Raw genomic sequence first — 8,522 nt, 5'->3', positions numbered from 1 at the left:
AGTGAAAATGCTCATGACCAAACTGTGGCTCCATTGAATGCTGCTGTCTTTCGCCCCTCCTGGGAACCCGTGAGAACACAGTCTGGTGGGGGCTGGAGGGGGCTGGCTGGGGTGAGTCCAAGCCTGCCTTCTGCTGGTTGCAGATCAGTACAGAGGATCTCAGCCTGGCCAAGCAAGGTACTCCAGTGATCCTTCCACTTAGGAACAAGGGGATCACGGACTCCAAATCCACCTCTGGTCACTCTGGAGAGAAAGTTCCACAGATACTCCAAAGGACCTCGCGCTCTGCTTCCTGGCTTTCCACTGTGGACATTTGTCTCCCACTTTCCCAGCCTTGGTCTATCACCTTATTAGAAAGTGCCCATGCCAGGCTCAGCTCCAAAGCAACTGAGCTCAAATTTCCCTCCAGGTGACGCCATCATCTGACTGGCTATGGGACCCTTCACAAAGACAGGAAGGCATTTGCTGAACACCTCACCACAGTGACTGTCAGTAACGCCATGCTCACCAAAGTGACCATTTTTAAATGGCAGCATTTACTTATTAGGAGAATCTGTGATTTCCAAACAGGGTTTTGTAGTGAGAAAGGAAAAAAAAAATGGAAAGTTTGGGGAGTTTGCCAAGGCAAAGAGAGAAATTCCAAAAGGGTCTTGGGATTCCTGTACAGAAAGGCAAGGTGGGCGAACACCCATCTGCCACAGGACAGCGGCTGCACCTCCGCCTCTGTGCAGGCACAGTCTGTCCCTGGTGTGTCCACATGTCAACTCTGCCCCAGCTTCTCTGTCCACACCCGTGAGCTCCAAGCCGTCCAGGAGGAAGAGTCTCACCTGACTCCTCAGTATTAGGCTTGCCAGATTTTGCCAATAACAATAAAGAAGGTACTGCCAAATTTGAATTTCAGATGACCAATGAAGTTGTTCAGAGCAAGGCTGTTGAACATGGCATGGAACACACTTGGACTTCAAAGGTATCCCCTGTTTATCTAAGGTCGAAATGTAACTAGATAAATGGTATTATATTTAGCAACTGTGTTATTTATGGGCACTTACATATTTCTGTTTGGATATCTATATATGATTCATGTTGTTATTGTAGTATATTTATTGTATGCACATCTTATATCACTCAGAACCTAAGATGTACTGTGGGCTCAGGAAGGAGTCAATGTTGTGTTAGGGAAACCACAACCCAGTGGAAGGTACAACACAAAGGAGCTCTGATATAAGCTGTGACTTCAATTAATAATAAGCTAAAAATGTCCATTCATCAGTTGTGGCCTACATGCCATAGTAAAGTCAGATGAGGATGATATGGACGGCTACGGGCAGGGAGTGTCTGGGGACTCTGGACTTGGTATGCACCTTTTGTGTAACCCTGAAACTTCTCTAAAAATAGCCTCCTGAAAAATCAAATACACACTCTACTTGTGCTGATAGCTCTGAGAGGGTGACGCCAGCAGAACCCTGTCCTAGGTATAAAGCTGGAAGGAAATGGAATCGGGCTGGTGGCCAGGCAGCCTTTCACGTCTCCATGCCCTCCCTGGGAGCTGCTGATCAGCCTCTCAGGAGCAGATCCTGGTGCCTGGTGACTGACTGAGGCTTGAACTCAGAATTCAGGGTCTGGACTGTGGCGGGAGTCACCTGTGCTGCAGGCAGGCTAATCACTCCACACCTGCCCACCCACCTGTCTCCCTGCAGGACACCATCGTTCAGCCCTTCTGCCCCGAGGCCTTCTGTTGGTGGCTTTTCATTATGCAACAAAACACCTGAGATAACTTCTGAAGAATCAAAGTTCACTGGGGCTCCCGCTGTTGGAGGTTTCAGTCCATGATGGATCGGCCCCATTGCTTTGGGCCTGTGGTGAGGCAGCAGGTCACACCTGGGAGCTCCTGAGGAGCAAACTGTGCATCCCATTACCGAGAAGCAAAAAAACAAAACAAAACAAAAAACACAAGGAAGGCAGAGGAGGGTGCTGGAGTCCTACTCGCCCCTCCAGAGGCACACCACAGTGACCCACAGACCTCCCTCTAGGTCCCCCTGCCCCCCAACAGTGTCACATGGAGACCCAGCTCCAACACATGGGCCCCTTGGGACACTCAAAACCTAAGCCTAAAGCCTCCTCCTCCCTTCTGTGCTGAGCCGAAGCCCTGGTTCAGCGGGGGCCCCCTTCCAGGCTTCCCCAGTCCTCTGCACCACACTAGGGCTCCCAACCTTCCCAGGAGCCCTCTGGGAGGCTGGCTGTCCTCACCGCCTGCCGATGGGGGAATGCTGGGCAAGGACCCTTGGATTCACCCTCCTCAGGCCCTACGGAGACCTGCCTGAGCGTGCGCCCCTTCCCCTGCCGGGCCCCCTCTGCTGGGACTCCTTAAGAACTCACTGTCTCAGAGACTACACTCTCAACATCAAAACAATTCAAGTTTATTTTTAAATTTCATTTTAAATTTTTGTATTTATAAATTGTAATGTGCATTTTGCCTTTAAATTTTAATGAATAACTTCAAATGTTTGAGAAAAAAAATTTTTTTTGAAAACTGCAATTTAGTTGTTTTTTCCATGTCCTACATTCAGTTTCCTCCTGCAGGTTTTGATGAAAACACATTTAAATGTACACTTTGAATAAAATCACTTTTTAATGTTTTGAATTACTCTTGCCAATGAAGTAGAAGTGATGTGAAGAATCTTGATTACTCGAGGACTGGTTGCATCAGAAAGAAAGCAAAAAAAAAAAACAAAGAGTAGAATACATACACAATTTCGGATTTGTACTGTCTTTATTCTATTACAATCCAAACATCGTTGGCCCCTCAGAAGAGAGCACCAGGCGTGCACAGTAACCGTGGCACCCAGCGCTCAGGTAGGCTGACGGCATCCACGCCAGTTATTCTCCCGGCTTACCTGTGCTGCCCCATGTGAAGGAGTGTTTCCCAGAAAGGAGGGAAACGAACACTGTGTGGGCAATTTACAAACCTGTTTTACAAAGAGGCCATCTTCAGACTCACAGTGTCTGTGCCTCTTTTGTCCCCCTAACCTGGCCCTCTGTGGACATGAGGGCTGACTGGCACCTCTTGGAGGTGGTCTCTTGACCAGGGCAGGCAGATGGGCATCAGTGAGTTGAGGGCCAACTCAGCCGTCACCTGACTGTCACAGACTCTGCTCACTCACATGAGGCCGCAGGTAAGTGGACATGAGGTGGGCTCACACTATTTACCTTCCTGTCCCCTGCTGAGGAGGCAGGGAGCCCGTGTGCAGAACTGTCTCCGCACACCCATCCTGACTTGGTAGAGAGGACCCTAGGGAGCCACTACCTCAGCAGGAGCTGAGTGAGGCCTTGAGCAGGGCCCTCTCCAGGAGGGGGCCCAGGACCAGACAAAGGTACCCCTTTGGGCTTGGCAACGCTAAGGGGCTTCAAGACCACCACTGGTCCTTACCTGCCTGAGAAGTGCTACCTTGGCTTTCCCATCTTAAAGTTACAGCAAAACCCAGCACACACCTGACTTGGAGCATCCCAAGCCCACAGCCTACCTGCATTTGGGCCTCCCTCCTGCCAGGTGCTGAGAAGGCAGACAGACCAGGGCTGGGCACCTGAGTCCATTTGTACCTTCTTCTGTGTAAAGACCACAAAGTCAGAAGAAGGCGGTTTAAAACATAACTCATTTGAGGGGCTCTCTCCTGGCAGGGTCTGTTTATCTCAGCACAACCTGGGCTTAATCGGCCCCTTCCTTTGTAGACAGACACTGATTAGCACAGAAATGTCAAACAAACCTCTCTCCTGGGGACTTGGCTCCACCCCTTCCCAGGCCCCTGCAGCTAGCAGGTTGTACCTCTCCTGATACTGTTTGCCTGGGACCCATTCCCACCCAGAGCACTTCATTTGAGGAGCTGAGTATCACATAAGGACTACAAAACAAAATACTTTTCACTGCTGAGAGCCAGGGAGAGGATACCTGTAGGCCACCTGGGCCTTCTATTTAAATAAACTACTATCCTGCTGAGTTTGAGGAGCCTATCTGTCACCAGCCCCCTTCCCTAGGCAGGGCGGTCCTGAGGTCTGGTCTAGTTCTCAGGGCAGCTGTGTCCTCCACCTCACCAGCCAGGGCTGTGTGGATCTCTAGGGTGCAGTGCAGAGTAGCACTGTCCTTGTGTCCCCCTCCTCCTTGCCACTTGTTCCATGGTGGGGAGGATGCTTGTGGTGGTGGGGCCACAACTTCCCCCAGTCATCAACAGGGCAGAAGATCACAAAGTACAGGATATGACCTGTACTTTTCCAGGATATGACCCCCCTGTCCTTCCCACAAACCCTAAGGACTCCGGGGGTCTGAGGGCCTCGTTAAGTCCTGTGTCTCTGGGCACCCTCTCTCCACCTGCAGGAGACTGGTATGTGGCTTCTGTGTTCCCAGTGTCTGAGCTAAGCCTCTAAAGAGCCACAAATCCAAGGCCGCTAGTGGTCATGGGGGTCCAGGGTCACCTGCTCCCACTGGAGGACTGAAAGGAATGAGGGGTAAAAGCTGGGGGCTGAAATCCCTTTGGACTCTCTGTCTTGCCAAGATGGGGCTGTGGCGGGATGGGACACAAGCCACTAGGCCTGCTCACTAGTGCCCCCATCCTGGCCCTGTAAGGGCTCCCCTTGGGCATATCACCACCTCCAGGAGCCCTCCAGCTGGGTTCTTAGGAGGAGCTGAGGGGTGGTTGAGGGCTGCCACTTAGAGCTTGGCGTGGAGCCTGCAAAACCCAGACTTCTTGGGGTAAACTCCTAGAAATAAAAACTTCGCAGGCCAGTCGCCTGCAGGGAGCGGTGCAGACTCGCCAGCAGCCCCTCGGCGCGCCCCTCGGCCCTCCCTCCGGTCATCCACGGGAAGTCCCGGAGGATAAACGGCGCACGTCGGACCTTGCGGGTGGAGGAGCGGCGGGGCTCGGCGTGGGTCACCAGCCTGGGTCACCAGCCTGGGTCACAGCCCGCCCGCCGCTCCGAGCCGGTCCCGAAGCTCTGTGAGCGTTGCGGGCGGAGAGGCTTGTAAGGCTTCCCGCAGCGTCTGTGGGGATACCGTGCGACAGACGCACGCAGAGAAGGAACCCAGAGAGAAGGAGAGAGAGAGAGAGAGAGAGGGAGGGAGAGAGAGAGAGAGAGAGAGAGAGAGAGAGAGAGAGAGAGAGAGAGGGAGAGAGAGAGAGAGCGCTTGAGGCGGCTCGGGGCGTCAGGAGGGCTGGGGACCGCCACCTCTGACAGCCGCGGCTCCGGATTGCCCGAAACTTGAAGAAGCACTTTCGGTTTTCCTCCTGCGCGGCGCCGCCGCTTTGTCGATCCCGGGACGCAGGCGTTGGGTCCACCGCGCACCCGCGCCGCGCTGGGGTCGGGCCGGCTGCCCCGCAAGAGCCGGGGCGGCGGGGGACACTGAGGGCGAAGGAGGGAGATGGGCCGCCGCTGCGAGCCACGGAGCGGGGACTGGGATGGGGCGGGAGAGAGGAGCCGGGCTTCGCCCTGGAGCCTGAGGCAGGAGTCTGGGAGTCAGGAACCCGGCCTCGCGGAGAACTGGAGGGTTTTCGAGGGTCCCCGCGGACCTGGGTGCGGCCTCTTCTAAGGAGTCTTCGAAGGGTCCGAGCTCTTCTCCCCTCGAAGGAATGGGGACCCGAAAGTCGGAGACCTTGGGTCGCCCAGGACGAGGGGCAGCGTGCTCCCCGAGGCCCTGCTCTGCCCTCTCTTCTGCGCCCTGGCCGTCCTCCTGAGTGCCTGGGCCCTGGGCTTCTACTATCCCCTTGCGCCGCACGCACGGCGGCGGCCGAGGGGCGGCTTGCTCAGTCCGCAGAGTCCCTTGATCTGCCACCCGCCTGGTCCTGGTTGTTGCCTTTTAGGGCCTCGATGTGACCACTTAAGTGCACACGTGGCGGTGGCGCTGCTCTGGTGGACGGCAGGACAGAAGTGAGTCTGGAGATGTGAGCTGAAGGACTCCCCCGCCCCCCAATGGGACAGTCCCGGACTCTGCAGGGCGTAGAACAATTCAGATCCCCAAAGAAAATGACTACAGTTGCTGGGCACAGCGTGTGATTGGAACGGCCCCTGGGTGAAAATCTAAAGACTCGAAAGAGCTTCAGGACCCCACCCCCGGCACCCACCGGAAAGGCGCCTGCGCAGAACCGAGAGCGCGGGTGGGAAGCGGACCCAACCAGGGGCAGGAGGCTGGCCGCCGGGTCAGCGCCTTCAGCTCCCGCGCCGTCAGCCCTGGGCTGCTGGAGCTCAGAAGGTGGAGGGCGACCACCGGGATGGCGCACAGCCCTTCTCCGCGCCAGGCCCAGAGGGGCTCCGGAGCAACACTGCCGGTCCTCTCGGAGCTCCTCCCGCTCTGGGTAGGCCGCCCCTGTCTCGGGGCCGCAGGCTCTCCCCCTCCTAGCCTAGGAGCTCAACTCGTCACCTCTCAGGGTCAAGGGGCCCCTCAGCGCTCCGACTCTAAGGCGCGACTTGGGGTGCGAGAGCCGGGCGCGGGCGGGACTTGCACCCGCGCGGGGCGAACACTAACGCCCATCCTTACAGCGGCCCAGGCCGGCCCCGCATGGCTGAAAATCGCAAGTCGTTAAAACAAGAGTCTTTCGGTCAGCCCGTGCCCCCGTATTGCGCCAGGGGTCATGGATGCCCTTGCCCTCCTCCTGATCTCGGAGGGAAGAGGCCAAGGCTGCGGGCACCTTTGCGGGCCTCAGACCTGAGCGGCGGTGAGCAGCTCCGGCCAGCTAACTTTGATCAGCCTTATTAATTCCAGCTGAGCTCTATTTGTTTGTCATTTTCCTCTTTTCCTGTGGAATCATTATTTATTGCAAAAAAATAAAAGGTGCCCGCTGGTAGAAAGGAGGCAGGGAGCGAATTTCTGAGAACCTCAGGGCAAGTGTGAGTGTTTCCTCTTAAAGGTCACCTAAGGAGGGGAGGGAAAAGGGTGGGTCTGATCAGCTCTACTTGGAATTCATTACTCAAGAGCTTTAACTAATTACCAGATCAGAGAAATGTAAAAGCAAATATTTCTTAAAATAACTGAAGGTAATTATAACCCTGTTGTTGACACTAACGATTAATAATTGATCAGGAGTTACACACAATAAATTTTCAATTTATCTCCCCACAAAAATGCAAGGCTTGTGTAGCATTGTGTTTTCTTCTCCCCTCTGGGCATTTCCTATGAAGATGGACTGGATTTGGAGGCAGACTGGAACCTCCCAGTCAATTCTTTAAGAATATTAGATTAGAATAACATAAGACTGAGACATCTTTTAAAAAGGCCTTTCCTTATGATCTTGGGGTCAGGTTTAAACAAACAAACAAACAAACAAACAAAAATTCTTCCTTTTTCCTTTACCTGGGATTGCAAAAGAACAGATGACGTATTTCATAACTCACTTTTAAATCGCATTACAGTGTAGTCCTCCTAAATAATGCCTTCATTTTTTTATCTTTCTTAGAAAGAAGGAGAACACTCTGCCCTCATTGTAGGACAGCCTGGTTCTCTGCTGGGGTGGAGGGAACAGGGGTGTCAGCTGGGACTATGTCCCTGTTTTCAGGGAGAGCTGGTGAACACAGTGAAGGATGCAAATGGGGGGTTAAACGCTAAAACTGGGTCTAGAAGTGGTCTCTTTCATCCACCAGTGGCTGAGGTCCAATCACCTCTTACTGAATGCCAGAGTCTTAGGGCTGCAGCCAAAGCAGAGAGGACAGTCCTGAGCATTTTCAATTTGACCAATAGAAAGTAATTTTCAGCAACTGGAAAATTATATTGTCATAGATTACTTCTCCTTAAAATAAGCCTTTAAAATATCTGTAGGGATTTGTCACTTGCATAAAGGTTTGAAAATACATCAAAGGGACATGTCCCCCTTGTGATTTGTAGAAATTCAAATGATGTTAATCACAATATCCATATATCAGACGGTTCTGTATTGTTCCCAAGATCACCTTTTGGGTTAACATTTTTTTTTAATATTGAAACATTATTTTTGTAAAAGTGGTTTTAAAACTATATCTAATAGATGTATTTATACCTTCAATTTAGGGTTTAACTGCATGTTTCCCTGGGGGTTGCAATATACTAGGTAACTGCGCAAAATTATATGGTGACAATTATTGTATGCTGTTACTTGGAGGAAACTTTCTAGTAATTCCGAGTGTTATTTAAATTCAGAAAGGCTTCTGCTTGGGTCAAAAATGAAATGATTGTTCTCAAATTCATGTCTGCTCTAACAGTGGTAGTTCAGCATGAACTTATTCTGGAACATTGGGGAGAAAGGGTATGCTTCACTTTCAGCCTCTTCAATACATATTTACATGCAACTGTACTTGACCTTAAAAGGCGCAGCACATTGGAAGGCAGCTTCTCTATCCCTGTGTTTTTCTCGCAGTTGGAACATCCCGGATTGCAGGTATCTGATAAACACGCGCACTGAAGAACGCCTCTCGCAGAATACTCTGCCACTCTCCAACCTCCAAAATGAACCGCTGCGGTGGTCCGGCAGGGGTGGAGAGGAGGCGCCCCCAAGACTCCAGGCTGCGCG

The sequence above is a fragment of the Marmota monax genome, unplaced genomic scaffold (assembly GCF_021218885.2).
Source record: "Marmota monax isolate L192 unplaced genomic scaffold, Marmota_monax_Labrador192_F-V1.1 WCK01_AAM20220418_F8-fsc00082, whole genome shotgun sequence".
Taxonomy (NCBI): Eukaryota; Metazoa; Chordata; class Mammalia; order Rodentia; family Sciuridae; genus Marmota; species Marmota monax.
Note: the sequence above shows the minus strand (reverse complement) of the source record.